This window comes from Aotus nancymaae, unplaced genomic scaffold, assembly GCF_030222135.1.
Source record: "Aotus nancymaae isolate 86718 unplaced genomic scaffold, 86718_ANA_hifiasm-v0.15.2.pri h1tg000033l, whole genome shotgun sequence".
Classification (NCBI taxonomy): domain Eukaryota; kingdom Metazoa; phylum Chordata; class Mammalia; order Primates; family Aotidae; genus Aotus; species Aotus nancymaae.
In genome coordinates, this window is record NW_026988447.1 from 18,480,907 (window position 1) to 18,501,067 (window position 20,161).

The following is a 20,161-nucleotide window of genomic DNA, read 5'->3' on the forward strand; positions in this document are numbered from 1 at the left end:
TCCAGTCAAAACTTCTGCTTCCAGTCACCATGGAGCAACAGAGGCTGGATTTATCTTCTAATCTGAAACAATGAACAAATAATTATATATATATATTATATAATATATATATATTATTACTCCTGTCAGAGTAGCAGACAGGAGACAGTACTCAGAAAGAGAATTTCAGCGATCTACATAGGGTTCCCCTCAAGTATGTAGCAAAGTATAGATCCATTGATGTATGTGAGAAAATTATCCAAGGCTGGAGAAAGGACCACTTGAAGAATACTTGGAACTCATACAGGACCAGAAATAATGCCTGTCTCAACCAGACAGAATAAATACCTCATTATTTATAGGCAATAGGTAGAGTACACAAAAGACCTTGCCTCAGTAGTGGGAATTAATAAACCCTGGACTGAGCACTTCTCTTGTCTCATTTAGGAAATCTTTAAAGCAAGATTAGAAAGGACCAAACTGTTTCCAAGAACCAAGTAACAAACTATATCCCAGAACTAAGCTCAAGAACACTTGTAGGAAAAAAAATTATGTCCAGCCCTCAACAAGTTAAAATTTACAATGACCCATCCATCAATAGGAGAAAAAGCAATCAGTATAAATAATCAATCTTATCTGTTTAAATTTAGACAGTTACAGATGTTAGAATTAAAAGACAAAGATGTTAAAACAGTTTTTAAAACTGTATTACATATGTTTAAAAGGTTAAATAGAGAGAAAATTGGGGGTAAAACAAACTTGTAGAGGTAAAAATTACAATGTGAGAAATTAAAAACAATAGTGCTGCATGGGACTAATCACAGATTAGACGTTATAGAAGAAAAAATTAGTGAACTTGCAGCCATAGCAGTAGAAACTATGCAAAAGAAGAGAAGAGAAGGAGTAAGAAATAATGAAAAGATTAGTGAGCTGTGGAATAACTTCAAGTGGTATAATTTGCCTTTAGTTGAAGTCTCCTAAAGAGAGTAGAACAGAAAGAATATTAGAAAAAGTCATGGAAAAAAAATTTCCAAATTGCATGAAAAACTATATACCTAAGAATTCAACAAACTCAATCACAATAAACATGAAGAAAACTCTACCTAAGATACATTATAATCAAATTGGTTAAAACGAGTGATAAAGAAAAATCTAAATACAGCCATAGAAAATATATATAGTACCTATTAAGGAACGAGTTTAACACTAACGCCAGATTTCTCATCAGAAACAAAGCAAATGAGAAGGCAGCAGATTAACATCTTTACTAAAATGAAGAATGCAGATACAAATCGACAGTCAACAGCTTTTAGATGATATTGAAAACTATGGGAACTAGGAAGTGAATGACAAAAAAAGAGGATAAAGATAGTCAAAAAAGATGAATGAGTAAGTAATAATGAAAAATGGTCAATACTATAGGAGTGAAGTTGATACGAGGCACTTTGAGGCTGACTTTTTGAGAACTGACAATGCTCTACTTTTGTACTTGGGTGACAAAGCCAACAATTGTTAACATCACTTAAGAATAAGTAAGACACAATAGTATGAAATCAATTGGCAACTGTTAAGGGGGCAAAATTTTGCTAGGACTTTTATTTTCATACTCAAAGGAGCCAAATGAGGTAGATTTTTGCTTTTTGGCCATTGTCCAAAGAGAGTCTTTTGTTTTTCTCTTTCTCATGTCTCCACAAGTGATGACACATTCATCAAATTCATTGAGCCCTCTGATACTGTCCTTATCTGAAATGACTCTTAGAATCCTTAAATTAATCCATTTTGTTCAAAGATAAGGCTTTTGGTTTTAATTGTGAAATTAAAACCAAATTTGGAATTTGTTTTGCAAATGGCATGGCTTCTCCTGGAAGTAAATTTTGAAAGGAAAAACAATTTAGGAAAAATATTCAGGTTTGTTGTGATTATGACTGGGCTGTCAAAAATTGAAAAAGGGAGAAGAATGAGGAAGAGGGGAGAAGCGAATAGATATGGCAGTCTGGTGACCACCACAAAGCCAGCCTCCACACTTCACAATGCAAATAGGAAGTCAACCGAAAGCTAGAGCCAGGGGATCTTAGTCTGGTTTGTGCCTCAAAGAGGGAAAAAAACTGAAGTGGCCAAAAAAATAAAAGAGGAAGTCAACCACTTTAAATGTATCAGACTATGTATTTTCAAATTTGTAAGTATAAATATGATATTAAAAAATGTTTTCATACCGAGCAAAGTCAAAGCAGAAACTTAACTGTATTCTTTATTCATTTTCTCATTGTCCATCATGATGATTTTGTTTTCTGAAATTATACTATTCTTCTTTAACTTGTCTGAAAATCAATGTATTTTATAGCATATTTTTGACTATTCCATCACCAGGCAATTCTACCAGTGCCTAATTTGAAAGTGAAGCAATTCTATCACCTTGTCTGTGCCACTTTATATATTTGTGTTTCCTTTATTTGTCTTCATTCCCTCTCAATATCTATTCCTCTCCCTTTCTCCTGCTCTCACTGTCTCTCTGTGTTAGTCCATTTTCACTCTGCTGATAAAGACATACCTGAGACTGGGTAATTTATAAGGAAAAAGAGGTTTAATGGACTCACAGTTCCACATGGCCAGAGAGGCGTCACAATCATGGTGGAAGACAGAACAAAGCGATGTCCTACACAGCGGCAGGCAAGTGAGAATGAGAGCCAAGCAAAAGGGGAAACCCCTTATAAAATCATCAGATCTTGTGAGACTTATTGAATACAAGGAGAACAGTGTGGGGGAAACTGCCCCATGATTCAATTATCTCCCACTAGGTCCCTCCCACAACACGTGGGAACTGTGGGAGCTACAATTCAAGATGAGCTTTGGGTGGGGACACAGCCAAACCATATCACTCTCTCTCTCTCTCTATCTGTGTGTGTGTGTGTCTTAATTTTTACAGTGAAAAAGAAATAATTTATGTGGCATTAGAGACAAAGCAAGTCCCTAGAGATGCAAAGGGGAAAGAGAACGAAGATAGCAATCATCCATTACATCGTGTGAGTGTAACTAATCACAGTTTCTTCCTTTTACTTGAAGCAAGCATGACCAGAATGTAGAGAATATAGTGCACTGAAGGAAATAAATGTTTTTAAATTTCAAAAAAAGTATGCCTTTAAGAAGAGTCATGCTTTTATCTGTTCAGTTGAAAAGATACAGTATTAAATTCTATAGTGGCAATTCCCTAAGGCAAAAAGAGGAAATTCCATTTTTGGAAACATTAAAAATATGGCTACTATTAAACTACTTTAGAAAATATGGTTAAGCCCTTCATCTAAAGATCCAGTTCAAATCACAGCTATCTTAAGCAACTGCATTTGAGAGCAATGAGTGATTCCCTGAAAAAGACCCAGTTGGCCCTATTCCAAGTGGGCCATGTCATTTCAAATCATAGAATCTTAGAGTTGAGAGAATTTTAGAATATGCCTATTCCAAACTTCCAATGAATTAAAGAATCCATTCTGTAATATCTCTCATAAGTGCTAATTACATCTCCATTTGAACAGCCCCAGGGATAGGAAACTCACTACCTTACAAAGTATCACATCTCAGTTTTTTGAATTATGTTAGTTGTAGAAATGTCTTTTTAAAATTTTGAAAAATCTTTTAAAATATATTTTTTAGTCTTTTATATTTAACTAAAATCTACCTTCTTGCAGCTTCTATTTTCAGGAAAAGATCATAAGCATCAATGCTGGTCTCTCTGCCCTTGGAACTGTTCTAGAGTTCCAAATTCAGAGCTATTCATCTGGCCAGCATTTGATAGGCAATGCAGATGGAAATAGAGGGTGTGGGATGCAGGATGCTGGAGAACAGGGATTCGCAACACTTCAGAATCTGGATAGTATAGAGTCACAGCTAGAATGATCGTATAATTTATATATAAACCAAGACCTTTTTTGTCTTTTTCTAATTTATTTTTTTTTAATTTTTATGGGTGCAAAGTAGATGTATATATTTATAAGTACATGATATACTTTGATACATCCATATGATGTGTAAAAATCACATCAGGTAAATGGGGCATTCATCACCTCAAGCATTTATCATTTATTTGTGTTAAAAACAATTCAAGAATACTCTGCTAGTTATTTTAAAATGTACAATAAATTATCGTCGACTCTAATCAACCTGCTGTATTATCAAATACTAGATCCTATTCATTCTTTCTATTTGTTTGTACCCGTTAAACATCCTCACTCTCCTCTACCCCACCCACTCTGGTAACCATCATTCTACTCTCTAGCTCCATGAGTTCAACTGTTTTAATTTTTAGCTCCAACCAATTAGTGAGAAAATGTGAAGTTTGACTTTCTGTTCCTGGCTTATTTGACTTAACATAATAACCTCCAGTTTATCCATGTTGTTACAAATTACAGGATCTTATGTTTTTAATGGCTGAATAGTATTTCACTGTGTATATGTACCACATTCTTTTATCCATTCATCTGTTGATGGACACTTAGGTTGCTTCCAAATCTTTTGCTGTTGTGAATAGTGCTTCAGTAAACATGGGAGTGCAGATATCTCTTCAGTATATTTATTTCCTTTCTTCTGGATATATACCTAGCAGTGGAATTGGTGGGTCATGTGGTAGTTCTGTTTTTAGTTTTCTGAAGAGCTTCCATACTTTTCTCCATACTGAAAGTACATTCCCATCAACAGTGTACAAGGGTTCCCTTTTCCTTTTCTCCACATCCACACCAGCATTTGTTATTGCCTATCTTTTAGACGAAAGCCACTTTAACTGGGGTGAGATGATATCTCATTGTAATTTTATTTGCATTTCTCTGATGATCAGTGATGTAGAGCACCTTTCTATGTACCTGCTTGCCATTTGTATACCTTCTTTTGAAAAATGTCTATTAGGATATTTTCCCCATTTTTAAATAAAATTATTACTTTTTTTTCAATTGAGTTGTTTGAGCTCCTTATATGTTCTGGTTATTAATCCCTTTTTAGATGGATAGTTCACAAATATTTTCTCCCATTCAGTTGGTAGTTTCTTCACTTTGTCCATTGTTTCCTTTGCTATGCAGAAGCTCTTTAACTTGAGGTGAACCTATTCGTCCATTTTTCTTTGGTTGCCTGTGCTTGTGGGTATTATTCAAGAAATCTTTGCCCAGACAAATGTACTGAAGACTTTCACCAATGTTTCCTTTCAGTAGTTTCACAGTTTCAAGTCTTAGATTTAAGTCTTTAATCCATTCAGATTTGAATTTTGTATGTGGTGAGAGATAAGGGTCTAGTTTCATTCTTCTGCATATGGATATCTGGTTTTCCTAGCACCATGTATTGTAGAGACTATTCTTTCTTTCTGCAAAATGTGTTCTTGGAAACCTTGTCAAAAATGAATTCACTGTAGACATGTGGATTTGTTTCTTGGATACCTATTTTGTTCCATTGGTCGATGTGTCTGTTTTTATGCCAGTATTATGCTGTTTTGGTTAGTATAGCTCTGTAGTATAATTTGAAGCCAGGTAATGTGATTCCTCCAGTTTTATTCTTTTTGCTTGGGATAGCTTTGTCTACACTGAGTCTTTTGTAGTTCTACATAAATTTTAGGATTGCCTTTTCTATGTCTGTGAAGAATCTCATTGTTATTTTGATAGGGATTGCATTGAATCTGTAGATTGCAATTTATGAACATTTTAACAATATTGATTCTTCCAATTCACGAACCTGAAATCTCCTTCCTTCTTAGGGTATTCTTTTCAGCTTTTCTCACCAATGTTTCACAGTTTTCATTATAGAGATCTTGTACTTCTTTGGTTAAGTTAATTCCTAGGTATTTAATTTTTTGTGTGGCTATTGTTAATGGGATTATGTTTTCATTTCTATTTCAGATTGTTCACTGTTGGCATAGAGAAATGCTACTGATTTTTGTATGTCGATTTTGTATCCTGCAATTTTATTGAATTTCTTTATCAGTTCTAATTGTTTTCTGGTGGTATTTGGGTTTTTACATATATAAGATCATAATGTCTGCAAACAATGATAATTTGACTTTGTCCATTCTAATTTGGATGCCCTTTATTTCTTTTTCTTGTCTGATTGCTCTAGCTAGGACTTCCAGTACTATGTTGAATAATGGTGGTGAAAGTTCTCATCCTTGTCATGTTCCAGATCTTACAGGAGAGGCTTTTAGATTTTCCCTATTCAGTATGATACTAGCTGTGGGTCTGTCATATGCAACTTTTATTATGTTGAAAGTATGTTTCTTCTATACTCAGTTTTGAGGGTTTTTGTTATGAAGGGGTGCTGAAAATTATCAAATGCTTTCAAATGATTATGGATTTTGTTCTTCATTCTGTTGATATGATATATCCATTTATTTATTTGCATATATTCAACTAGTATTGCATTCCTGGGATACATCCCATTTGATCATAATAAATGATCTTTTTAGTGTGTTGTTGAATTCAGTTTGGTTTTTGGTTGAGGATTTTGGCGTCAATATGTGTCAATGACTTTGCTTGTTGCTTTCTTTTTTTAATATGTCAAGATATTACTGGTCTCATAGAATAAGTTTGGAGGTATTCCCTCTTCAGTTTTTCAGAGTTGTTTGACCAGGATTGGTATTAGTTCTTCTTTAAATGTTTTGTAAAATTAAGCAGTGAGGTCATAGAGTGCTGGGTTTTTATATTCTGGGAGACTCTATTACAGCTTTGATTTCATTACTTGTTAGTGGTCTATTCAGGTTTTGGACTACTTCATGGTTTAATCTTGATAGGTTGTATGTGTGTAGGAATTTATCCATTTCTTCTAGGTTTCCCAATTATTGGCATATAGTTATTAAGCAGCCACTAACAATTCTTTGAATTTCTGTGGTATTAGAGGTACTGTCTCCTTTTTCATCTCTGAGTTTATTTATCTGGGTCTTTTTTTTCTTAGTGTGCTAAAGTTTTGTCAATTTTATTTATATTTTTAAAAAACAACCTTTTGTTTTATTATCATGTGTGTGTTTTTTTTCAATTTCATGTATTTCTGATCTTATCTTTATTATTTCTTTTCTTCTACTAATTTTGTGTTTGGTTTGCTCTTGCCCTTGTAGTTCTTTAAAATGCATCATTGGGTTGTTTATTTGACATTTTTCTACTCTTTGATTTAGGTGCTTATTGTTATAAACTTCCCTCCTAGTACTGCCTTCTCTGTATCCCGTAGGTTTTGATATGTTTTGTTTCCATTTTCATTTGTTTCAAGACACTTTTAAATTTCCTTTTTAACTTTTTCACTTACCTACTAGTCATTAAGAAGCATATTGTGTAATTTCCATTTGGTTGTATAGTTTTCTAAGTTCCTCTTATTAATAATTTTTAGTTTTATTCCATTGTGGTCAGAGAAAATACTTGATATGATTTCAATTTTGAAATCTTTAAGACTTGTTTTGTGGCCTAACATTTAAGACTTGTTTTGTGGTCTGTCCTTGAGAAGGATCCATATGCTGAGGAGAAGAATGTGTGTTCTATAGTCATTGAATTAAATGTTCTATAAATATTTATTAGGTCCATTTGATCTATGGTGCACATTAAGTCCAATCTTTCCTTTTTGATTTCCTATCTGGGAGATCTGTCCAGTGCTGAAAGTTGGGCCTTGAAATCACCAAATATTATTGTATTGATTTCTTATTTCTTTATTTAGTTTTAATAATATTTGCTTTGTATATATGGGTGCTCCAGTATTGGGTATATGTATATTTACAATTGTGATACTCTCCCTGAATTTGACCCCTTTATCTTTATATAATGACCTTCTTTGTCTCTTTTTATAGTATTTATCTTGAAATCTTTTTGTCTAATATAAGTATAGCCACTCCTGCTCTTTTTTGGTTTCCATTTGAATAGAATATCTTTTCCCATCCCTTTATTTTCAGTCTACGTGTCTCTTTATAGGCAAGTTGTGTTTCTTGCAGGCAGTAGTTCATTGGGTCTTGTTTTTTATCCATTCAGCCAGGCATTGTCTTTTGATTGGAGAGTTTAGTTCATTTACATTAAATATTATTATTGATAAGGACTTGCTACTGACATTTTGTTATTTGTTTTCTGATTGTTTCTTGATTTAAGGTTACCATAAGGCTTTCAAATAACATCTTATAACCCATTATTTTAAGCCGATAGGAACACTGATTCCAAAGCAGGCAAAGAGAAAACTAATAAAAACTACACTTTAACTTCATACCCCCTCCTCACTTTTTAACTTTTTGTTGTTTCTATTTATATCTTACTATACTATGTTTGAAAAGTTATTATAGTTATTATTTGTGATAAGTTCATCTTTTAGTCTTTCTGCTCAAGACATGAGTCATTTATATACCATATTTACAGTGTTATAATATTGTGTGTTGGTCTGTGTACTTACTATTATCAGTGAGTTTTGTACCTCTAGATGACTTCTTATTGCTCATCAATAGCCTTTTCTTTCAGACTGAAGAATTCCCTTTAGCATTTCTTGTAGGACAGATCTGGTGTTGATGAAATCCCTCAGATTTTGTCTGTGAAAGTCTTTATTTGTTGTTCATGTTTAAAGAATATTTTCAATGGATATGTTATTTTATGATAAAAGTGTTTCCCTTCAGTACTTTAAATATATTATGCTACTCTCTCCTGGCCTATAATATTTCCACTGAGAAGTCTGCTGCCAGAAATACTGAATTTCCGTTGTATGTTGTTTCTTTCATCTTGTTGCTTTTAGAATCCTTTCTTTATCTTTGACCTTTGGGAGTTTGTTTATTAAATGTCTTGAGGTAATCTTATTTGGGTTAAATCTACTTGGTGTTCTATAACGTTCTTCACATTGAATATTGAGAGAAAGTACAAATACAAGTACTTTCTCTCAATAGTAAAGTACAAGAACATTGTAGAACTTTCTCTCAGTTTGGAAAATTCTGTTATTTTCCTTTTGATAAAGGTTTTACCCTGATCTCTCTCTCTACTTCCTCTTTAAGGTTAATAACACTTTTGAGGCTGTTTTCTAGATCTTGCACGTGAACTTCAGTCTTTTTGTTCTTGTTTTCTGTCTCTTCTGTGTTTTTTAAAGCCTGTCTTCAAGCTCAATAATTCTGTCTTCTACTTTATCAATTCTGCTATTAAGAAATTGTGATACATTCTTCATTAGGTCATTTGAATTTTTCAGCTCCAGAAATTCTGTTTGTTTTTAATTATTTCACTATCAAATTTATCTTTTAGGATTCTGAATTCCATCTCCATGTTATCTTGAACTTCTTTGAGGTTTCTCAAAACAGCTATTTTGAATTTTCTGTCTGAAAGGTCACTATTTCTGTCACTTTGGGATGAGTCACTGGTGACTTATTTACTTCATTTGGTGAGGTCATGTTTTCCTGGATGGTCGTGATACTTATGTATGTTCTCCAAAGTCAGAGTATTGAAGAGTTAGGTATTTATTATAGTCTTCATAGTTTGTACCTGTCCTTTTTGGGAAGACTTTCCAAGTGTTCAAAGGAAATTGAGTGTTGTGATTTAAGTCTTTGGTCACTGCAGCCATATCTGCATTAGGGGGCACCCCAAGCCCAGAAATGCTGTGACCTTTGCAGACTCATATAGATACTGCCTTGGTGATCTTGGGTAAGATCCAGGAGAATTCCCCAGATTCCCATCCAGACACTCTCATTCTCTTCCCTTAGTTTCTCCCAAACCAATGGACTTCCCCTCCATGCTGAGCTGCCAGGAGCTGGAGGAGAGATGGCACAAGCCACCATGTAGCCACCACCACTGGGACTGCACTGAATCAGACCTGAAGCCAACATGTCCCTGGCTCTTGCCAAGGCCTAGAGCAACCACTGCTTGGTTACCATCTATGTTCCTTCAAGGCCTAGGGGCTCTACAATCAGAAGGTGGTAAATCCTAACAGGCTTGTATCCTTACCTTCAGGACAGTGAGCTCCCTCCTAGCCTATAGTGGGTCCAGAAATGCCAATGAGAACCAGAACCTGGAGTTGGGAACTGTATTAATCCATTTTCACACTGCTATAAAGATACTACCTGAGATGGGGTAATTTATAAACAAAGGAGGTTTAATTGACTTGCAGTTCTGCATGGCTGGAGAGGCCTCACGAAACAAGGGGAAGCAAGGCACATCTTACATGGTGTCAGGAGAAAGAGAGTGCATGAGGAAGTGCCACCTGTTAAAACCATCAGCTCTCGTGAGAACTCACTCACTATCGTGAGAATGGAATGGGGGAAACTGTCCCCATGAGCCAATCACCTCCCACCAGATCCCTTCCTCGACATGTGGGGATTACAATTCAAGATGAGATTTGAGCAGGGACATGGAGCAAAACCATATCAGGAACCTTAGGGATCTACCTGGTGCTCTATTCCACTTTGGCTAAGCTGGCACCCAAGCTTCCAGACAAAGTACTCCCCACTCTTATGTCTTTTCTCAAGCAGGAGAAACCTCTTTCCTTGTGGCCACCTCTATCCCAGGCTGGTAGTGAGCATGGCCTGGCTACTGCCAATGTTCACTCAAGGCCTAAGGTCTCTTCAGTCAGCTTATGATGAATGCTGTGGGACCTAAGTATCTCCTTCCAGGGTAATGGGCTCCCTCTGGCCTAAGGTGGGTCCAAAAATGCTGATCAGGAGCCAAAGCCCGACTGGAATTGGAGGCCCCAGGAGCCCACTTTGTGCTTTACCTCACCATGGCTGAGCTGGTACCCAAGCTGCAAGATAAAGTCCCCTTTACTCTTCCCTGTCCTTTCCTCAAGCAGAAGAAATCTGCCCCCAACTCCCACACCATGGCCACCACAGCTGGGAGTGTGCTGGGTCACATCTAAAGCTAGCACTGCAGTGGGGCTCACCCAAGGCTCACACTGATGTTTATTCCAGGCCCAAGGGCTCTTTGGTAAGCAGGTAATGACTCCTTCCAGGACTGGTCCTTCCCTTCAAGGCAGCCGGTTCCGTTCTGGGCCAGGGTGTGTCTAGAAATACCATCTCAGAGATAGGGCCTGAAATGAGAGTCTCAAGAGTCAGTCTTATGCCCCATCCTACTGTGGCTGAGCTGGTATTCAAGCTGCAAGACAAAGTTATCTTTACTCCCCTCCTTTCCCCTCCCCTCCTCTCCCCTCCCCTCCCTTCCTCTTCTTTCCCCTCCCCTCCCTTCTCTTCCCCTCCCTTCCCTTCCCCTCCCCTGCTCTCCTCTCCTCTCCTGTCAAGTGGAATGAAGGATTCCCTCTCAGAGCTGCAAGCTAAATTGCCTGGGTTTAGGAGAAGACTGATACAAAAACTCCCTTGGCCACCCCAGCTGATGTCTCACTAAGTTGCGTGTACCCCACGTCCATTGGCTCCAAACCCAGCATAGCACCAGGATTTGCCCAGAAATTGCAGTCCTTGTTGCCTAGACTGCTTTTCAAGTTTATTTAGGACACCAGCAGCTTTAGCCTGCTGTGGTGGGGCTATCCAGTACTCAGTTTCTAACTGCTGGGATGGGTTATTCTCCTCTGGCTAGGGTTGCTCTAAATATTCCCTTTGTGGGCACTAGCCGAATTCTGCCCTGTGTTGCTTTCTGCTATGACAGGGCGGCACTAAATTCCAATGCAAAGTCTCATAATCACTGTCCTCTCCTCTGAAGCACACAGATTCCTTCCACGCCACGTGGCTGCTGCCAGTGATGCAAAACTGGTGATGTTGGTGATACAAGATGTCTTTTCTACCCTCTTTAGTGCCCGTTTCCTTGATATGATATTAAAACCAGGTACTGTGATTGCTACCTGATTTTGGTTTTTATGAAGGTACTTTCTTGTGTGGATAGTTGTTCAACTTGGTGTTCCTTTTCGGGAAAGGTGGGTACTGTTGCTAGAGTGTTCTATTCAGTCATCTTACTCTTCCTCCTCCTCAACCAAGACACTTCTGAGAGTGAGAGAGGTGTTATGAGCAATCATACTAGGACAAAACGCATGAATTGATACTGGCTCAGGTTCCATGAGCATACTATTTAAGAAAAATGTTCCTGGGACAGAAACAATTCTATGTGTTCACCAAAACGTTTCATTTTCTTCCTGGACCAAAAAGACTTTATTTGCTACCATTACTACTCCAAACACACACACATGCACAACACACACTCACAAACACAAGTAGAAACATACATTGACTCATGACAGTTAGATTAGATAGATGCTAGATAGATGCTAGATAGATAGATAGATAGATAGATAGATAGATAGATCTAGATAGATTGAGTTATGATTACAAGTCATGGGCAACTTAGTAAGAGCTGAAGCAATGTTTTCTGTTTCAGGCACAGCCATAAAACATCCTGAGTCATCGTAGTATGGTCCCGATTGACTCCTTGATGATGGAAATGTACAGTGAAAGGAGTCAGGATTCTGAGTTTACTGCTTGGAAGACAGCCACCCAGGAGAGCCACTGACCAGGAAACTCCTCATGAGACTCTGCATGAGCCAAAAATAAATATTTGTGGTATTAAAGCTCTGTGAGTTTGAGGTTGTCTTTTATATTTTATAGTAGTTAGTGTATCCTGACTAACACAGATCCAAAGCATGGAAATAACAAGATCAAGCATTTCAGGTTCCATTTTAAAAATTCTACCTTATAGGTTTTATCTTTAGGAAAATACTTCTATTATCCTTAGGAAAATCTTACGGGTGTACTACTCAATAAAGCAAAACTATTTATTATAACATGAAATTTAAAACAATCTGAGTGTCAATAATATACACTGGTTAAAAATATGGTACATTTATGGGATGAAATATGAGAACGTTAAAAATGAAGAAAAATAGACACATATTTTGTGACAAAATTAGGCTATCTAATGCCTTATATTTACATCTATGTGTAGAATATATATTGTAAATATATGTTCCAAAATGTTAGCAGTGATTACTGTAAGTTGTGATTTTTATCTCTTTCTTTGTTATTTCCTATGTTTTTTGATATTAAAAATTGTGAATCCACATACATATGATGTCTGTCATCAGATATTTGTAAATTCTCACAGACAACAACTAGGTGAAATTCAAGAGTGGACAGAATAGAGCCCTGGAATACTCAATGCCAGGGAAATGGCCGTGAGTAACCATGGAACAAGGAACTACTTCTGCAAAGAAGAGGCACACAGTACCTGTAACAAAGCAAACAAACAAAAATGACTAAATGTGGAGCTATTTTCTCAGTCCCACCTGCTTTCACCAATTTAAGAGCTGAAAATTACCTAGTTTGTTAATTTGCTGTCAATAACTACAAACAACTGAGTAACTGAGGAGTAAATTCAGAGACTTCAATCAGACAGTTCTCTGGCAGAAGCATTTTCCTGAAACTAACCCTACTTACAGGGTGAAGAGTAGCATGGTAGAAGAAACCCCATCTCTACTAAAAATAACAAAAATTAGCTGGGTATGGTGATGTATGCCTACAATCTCAAGCTGCTTGGGAGGCTGAGGTAGGAGGATCACTTGAGCCTGGGAGATTGAGGCTGCAGTGAGCCATGATTGTGCCACTGTACTCCAGCCTGGGTGAAAAAACAACACCCTGTCTCAAAAAAAAAAAAAAAAAAAGAAAGAAAAGAAAAAAAATTATAGCTATGCTAGATTTCAGTCTTTGGGAATTTTTAAACCTATAACATGATTTCTGATAGATTACATGATTACACTTCATTCAGGAATCTCATTATGTAAAGCATTTCAAATCACAAAACCATGTTCTTTAAAGCTTGAAGTTTGTGGGGAGTTTTGTATGTTTATTTTTATCTCTTTTTAAAATTTTATCTCTGTAAGACAAAATAAATGAAGAGATGTCCCATGTTCATGGATTGAAAAAAGTAATGTTGTGAAAAAGTCCATACTACTCAAAGCAATCTACAAATTCAATGCAATTTCTATTCAAACTTTTAGACTTTTTTTTTTTTCACAGAAATAGAAAAAAAATTCTAAAATTCCCATGGAACCATAAAAAGGCCCCACATAGCAAAGCCATCTTTAAGCAAAAAGAACAAAGCTGAAGATATCACACTACCTAATTTCAAAATATACTACAGAGCTATAGTAATGAAAACAGCATGGAACTACCATTTAAAACAGAGATACAGAACAATGAAACAAAATAGCTCAGAAATAAATCCACACATTTACAGTAAATTGTTCTTTGACAAAGTTGCCAAGAACACACAATGGGGAAAGGACAGTCTCTTCAATAAACAGTGTTGGGAAAACTGGATATCCATGTACAGAAGAATAAAATTAGAGCCTTATGTCACAGCATCTTCAAAAACCAATTCAAAATGATTAGAGACTTAAATGTAAAACCTGAAACTATAAAACTACTAGAAAATAACATAGAGAAAACATCTTAACATTGGTGTGAGCAAATGTTTTTGGATATGACCACAAAGGCACAGACAACAAAAGCAAAAAATATACAAATCAGATTTCATCAAACTAAAAAGCTTATGGGACACAGCAAAGGAAATAATTAACAGAGTGAAAAGACAATCTATGGAATGGGAGAAAATATTTGCAAACCAAGTATCTGATAAGGAATTAATACCCAAAATCTGTAAGGAACCCAAACAACTCAATAGCAAGGAAAAAATCCAGTTAAAAAGTACGCAAAGGAGCTGAACAGACATTTCTCAAAAGAAGACACACAAATGACCAATAGATATATGAAAAAATGCTCAACATTTTGTTGAGCATTATTGCAAAAACCAGAGAAATTTCCCTAATCATCAGGGAAATGCAAATTAAATTCGCAATGAGATATCACCTCATTCAAACAGGTATCACTGTTAGAATGACTGCTATCAAAAAGAAAAGATAGCAAGTGTTGGTGAGGATGTGGAGAAAAGAAAACCCTTGTGCATTGTTGGTGAGAATGAAAATTGGTATAGCCATTAGGGAAAATAGTATAGAGTTTCCTCCAAAAAATTAAAAATAGCACTACCATGTGGTCCAGCAATTCCATTCTTTGGCATATAGCCAAAGGAAATGAAATAAGTAATCTCAAAGAGATATCTGCACTCCCATGCTCATTGCAGTACTATTCACAATAGCAAAGATAGTGAATCAACCTAAATGTTCAATGACAAATAAATGGGTAGAGAAAATGACAAATAAATGGATTAAGCAATGGATAAAGAAAACAGAACACTACTCAGCCTTAAAAAATAGGAAAATCCTGTCATTTGCAACAACAACATGTACAAATCTGGAGGACATCATGCAAAGTGAAATAAATCAAGCACAGAAGGACAAATACCACATGATCTTAGTTTTCGCCACATCACCACCAACACTTTACCTTGTCTTTTTGATAGCAGTCATTCTCACAGTGGAATCTAAAGAAGTCAAGCTTATAGAAGCAGAGATTAGATTAGTGGCTTTCTAGATGCTGAAGGGTGGAAAAAATGGGGAGACATTTGTCAAATTGCACAAAGCTTCAGTTATATAGGATAAATAAGTTCTAGAGCTCTAATGTATAGCATGGTGACTACAGATTATATCATTGGGTGGTATACTTGAAATTTGCTAAGAGAGTAGCTCTCACCACACACACACATAAAATAGATATAACCGTATGAGATAACACGTATGTTAATTAGCGTGACTGTGGTAATCATTTCACAATGTACAAAGTATATTGTATGCTAGACATATATACAATTTTTATTTGTCAGTAATACTTCAATAAAGCTGAAAAAAATCCTGTCTCTTAATTATTATAGAGAAAGTTACTATAGTCTGTTACACACGGCGATGGTACACTTCATATAAAGTCCTGGTGGCCAAATGTTTTCAATAAGGATGGAGGAAACAGCATTATGTAGATCACCACTGAGTGATCTCTCAGTTTTCTTGTGTGTAACCCGATTTGTTGTAATAAATTGTATGTTTTACAAGGTGCCAATTATTTTAAAAGTATTGAAATGCAATTGTGCAAATATCTGTAGTTTAAATATATAAACTTTTCAATGATGTTACTCTTTCGAAGTTAAAAATATTCTCAGATATTTTTAATTTTGAATTTGTTTATGATAAAATTGAATGAAAAATTTTCTCCATCTGCCTTACATAAACAATTCCCATTGATTATTTCACTGGAAACAGTGCAGCCAGTTATACCCTTTGCAGCATTTTGAGTGATGATGGGGACATGGGTTCTTCCCTGACAAGGCATTGAGTCATGAATCTGAATAGTGCTTCTTGTCTGGACACCAAGATGAATGAATTAACAGAACTGGGGCTAGAAATCCAAAAAAATATTTATCTTCAAGCAAGTCCAAAGTTATAGTATCACTTTCAGGGCCAAACTGAGACATGTGGGCACACAGGGCATGCTAATAATTTGGCACTGCTTCCAACTGATAGTCTTTGAACGTGAAACATATATTAGCAGACTGGCTGAGCACTGAGAGAAGCAAGAGCAGAAGTGTTTTGGTTCAGAATCAGACTCTCCTTCAAACTGCAGAGCAATTCAGGGTATGTTCCCCACTCAAGGAACAAACATTCTCTAGAGGGCATTTTAGAAGAAAATAAATGTTCCTTTGAAAACATTTTAAAGACCATCAAGTGATCGTTTCCTACTTGAACTTGCCTCTGGAGGTCACAAGTCCCATCATTTCTGGTTCATGAATATTATTTAGCAAGTATTTTGTTTCAGGCACCCTGCTTGGTTGTGGCTACCAGGGTAAGGGAGCAGCTTATCATGTTATATCTCCCAATCATCTGCAATTCCTCCCAGAAAGGAGCTCTGGAAAATGCAATTTGCTACAGCTCCCAGCCTTTTCAGTCAGCTAGAGTGGCCGCACAGATTTTAGTGCTCCAGGAGCTAGCTCTGCCGACCTATTCCTTATTCTGGCTCTGAGCTCACTACTTCTCTATAGACAGAAATAGCTTGACGTTCAAGAAATCGTTCTTATATTTCCTCTCTGCCAACTTAATTTAAATAACAACACAGGAATGAGCCATCATCACCATGTTTTACTAACAACTTGGAGCTGGCTTAGCAAAGCTCTGTGAAGTCACGTGGCAGGGATGGCATCTGGAGTGTACGAGGGCCTGAGACCAGGGCTTCTCAAGCCTGGCATGGTCAGGCCATGTAGGCTGTGAGGGTTTGAAGACTTTCACTGAATCTTTTTTCCCAGATGACGTAAAAAGGCAGGTGGACCACCAGGATTTTACGCAAGCCACTATTTAACTCTCCTACTGTAAGCTTTTCCTTTGACATCATCCATGTTGCTGGGAAAGGATTTCCAAAGAGTTTAAAGAAGATTCAAAATCTGTAACTCAGGAATGATACAACAAATGGGCCAACAAGCAAAAAGCATAATGCCTGTTCCACCTTCTCTTCTTCCCAAAGAGTTCATGAGCAGATAAACAGTAACTTGTATAGCAGGCATTTTAGAGGTGGTAGAAATGCCTTTTGCTGTATCATATTGTCCTTTCATGGGCGTAATACCAACTATTTGCTGAGGTTGAACCAATTTCTGAGGCTTGGTCTTGTGGCTTCTCCTGCGTAAGCAATCCATTGGTGCATAAATGTATTGTTTTGTGGTTTTAAGTACAATTCTTCACTCACTATTTTAACCTTAAAGCAATGGTTTACTCCATTGAGATCACATGCTAATCTTAGCAATTTTGATTGCCTTGACTTAATGGAAGAATCATAAAATAAGGTGTAAATTTCCAATACAAAAACTATTTTCAGTCTATAGAAGGAGGCCATTTTTTACATTAGTTGATCTGTACTTCTTGGCTTAGTTGAAGAGAACAAAAATGCAGCACACCTATAAACGAGTAAAACTGGAATTTCCTCCTTCTTGAGAAAGTAAATCACAAGCATTCTTAAGCCCCAGGGAGATGTGTTATGTATTCATTTTTGTCTATAACATAGCTCTACTATTGAACATTAATTTAAAAAGCAATAGGACCTTAATATTGCAGTCGAACAATCTGTACGTAACTTGCTTTCTTGTTTTTGCACATCATGCCTCAGCCCCTTCTAGTATCCCTCTCTTCCCTGATTCCAACCAAGGCTCCATGTTTACTGATGTGAATTCTTTTTATGATTTCACATTCACCACTACATTTAACTTGAACTATGAGGTTAAATATTCCACCTCACATAAGTGCCCTCAAAATGTGAAGATTTAAAGACTGGGCTGGGCTTATGCATCAGGAATGCAAATTATCAACCACATGACAACTGTGAACTGACATCTCAAAGAAATTGTGCCTGTTTAACAGCTAGGTAGCTAATAACCATACTTATCTAAACACGCCTTGGCTTTTTATTCATTGTTGTGTATAAACAGGGAGGGGGACGGTGCAAGAAAAGTTTTTCAATGAGGTAATTATTTTTCAATCTCTTCGTTGTTCGTCTACATGTTGTGATATTCTGCCTCCCAAATTCTGAAAACGACTCATTGATTTGCTAGAAATGCCGTTCATGCAAACAGATGGAGTAATTGAGAGAATAAATAAAAATATTCAGTGAAATTTCCATGCAGAAGTAGCATACCTTCTGTAAGACATCAATAATGAATTGATGGGTAATATTAACATTGTAGAAATTATCAATTCTTATCAATAATATCAAAATTATTTTTTACTTTTAAACAAGAAAAAACTATTTGATGCTTTGGAGCTGTGGAGGTGGTAGCTAATAAATTTTTTTAATTTAATAAAACATATATGCAACTGACACATGACCTCTGAAAATAAATAAAGCAGCCAAATGATCTCTATATCCTTCTGGTACTGTTGGGTTGATGCCAAAGTGCAGTGCAGCTGGTAGAAATGCATCTGTGCTCGCCAAATATCATTGCTGCATATTCACTCATGAATGAGGAAGCTCCTGCATATCCAGAGACTGTTGGACAAATAGGCCAGACCCACACTGCATGCACAGACATTTAGTTTCAATCACATATAGATTCTACCCTGATGTGTATTTGTGTGTGTGTGCCTGTGTGTGCACAATATTATTAAACCAAATTGTTTACTTAAGTTAAATCCTCGCATGTATTTACCACAGTACCATATATGCAGTACAGTAAGCACCAAGTAAATACCAATTAAGGTTGATGAGATGGATGGATCTAAAAAATGATTGACTGTTTCCATGTTGTGGAAAACAGTGTAATTCAATATATTATCTATGCAAATCTGAAAAAAAATACTTCTGTGAACATCTACACAGAAAAGTTATGGTTGGAATATGGCATAAAAATGTTAAACGATATTGTTAATTTTCAAATTTTTCAATGAAAATGAAATACCTGAAGTTCATGGGTTCTAAAACTGCACAAAAATATAAGAAATAAAAGATGCAGTTTTGATTTTGTAATTATTATGCTACTAATTATGTAAAAATGGTATAAACAAAATGCAGTTTTCAAATAGGTTTTATTACAATCTGAGAAATTTGTATGCTTACATCTCTGTGGTGTGAGGAACAGAAATGCTGAAATATTTCAAACCACTGAAAAAATTCACATTCAATATATAACAGAAAGAAAATATTAAATTGTGAATTAAAAGCAAAGAAATAGACTTTGTGAAGAGAAAAATATTTTTCTGGATTGCCTGAGTATGTGTGATTTGCACCTCACTTTCATGTTTTCCTCATACAGTTTAAAGCATTAGATTTTAAAGACAATGTGATGGTATTCATTTGTTTTCATAGATTCATGTCATTATCACATAGTATTTTAGAAAACCTTTTATATGCAATTGTCTGTGAATTTATAACCAATCATGTAATGAAAGAATTTTAAATACATGTGCTCATTTTAAATAACCTTTCTGGATTTAAAAATACATGAACATGTGAGTAAGATGTTTATAACCTTCACTGTGATCTGACTAAGCGTTTAGTATATTTAACATGGAATAAATGCTAGTTGTGTGCTCAGAAACGCAAAAATCGCCATGCGATAACTACATGCATTTGTATTTAATGATGGAGTCCCACTCTTTGCACCTGTAAATAACTTGTCTGCAAGAAATATGAATGAATAGAAAGATGAAGTTTGTGTTTTGCAACTTGATGTGTACAGGATTCCACCCATAATAACTTATTCCACAATCCATATCACTGCAGAAAAAAACTGCTTCCTGAATAGCACACAGCTTCTGTGTGTGGGTAAGGCCCTTGGGTTAGCTACTCTGGAAGTTCAAGTTGCACCGC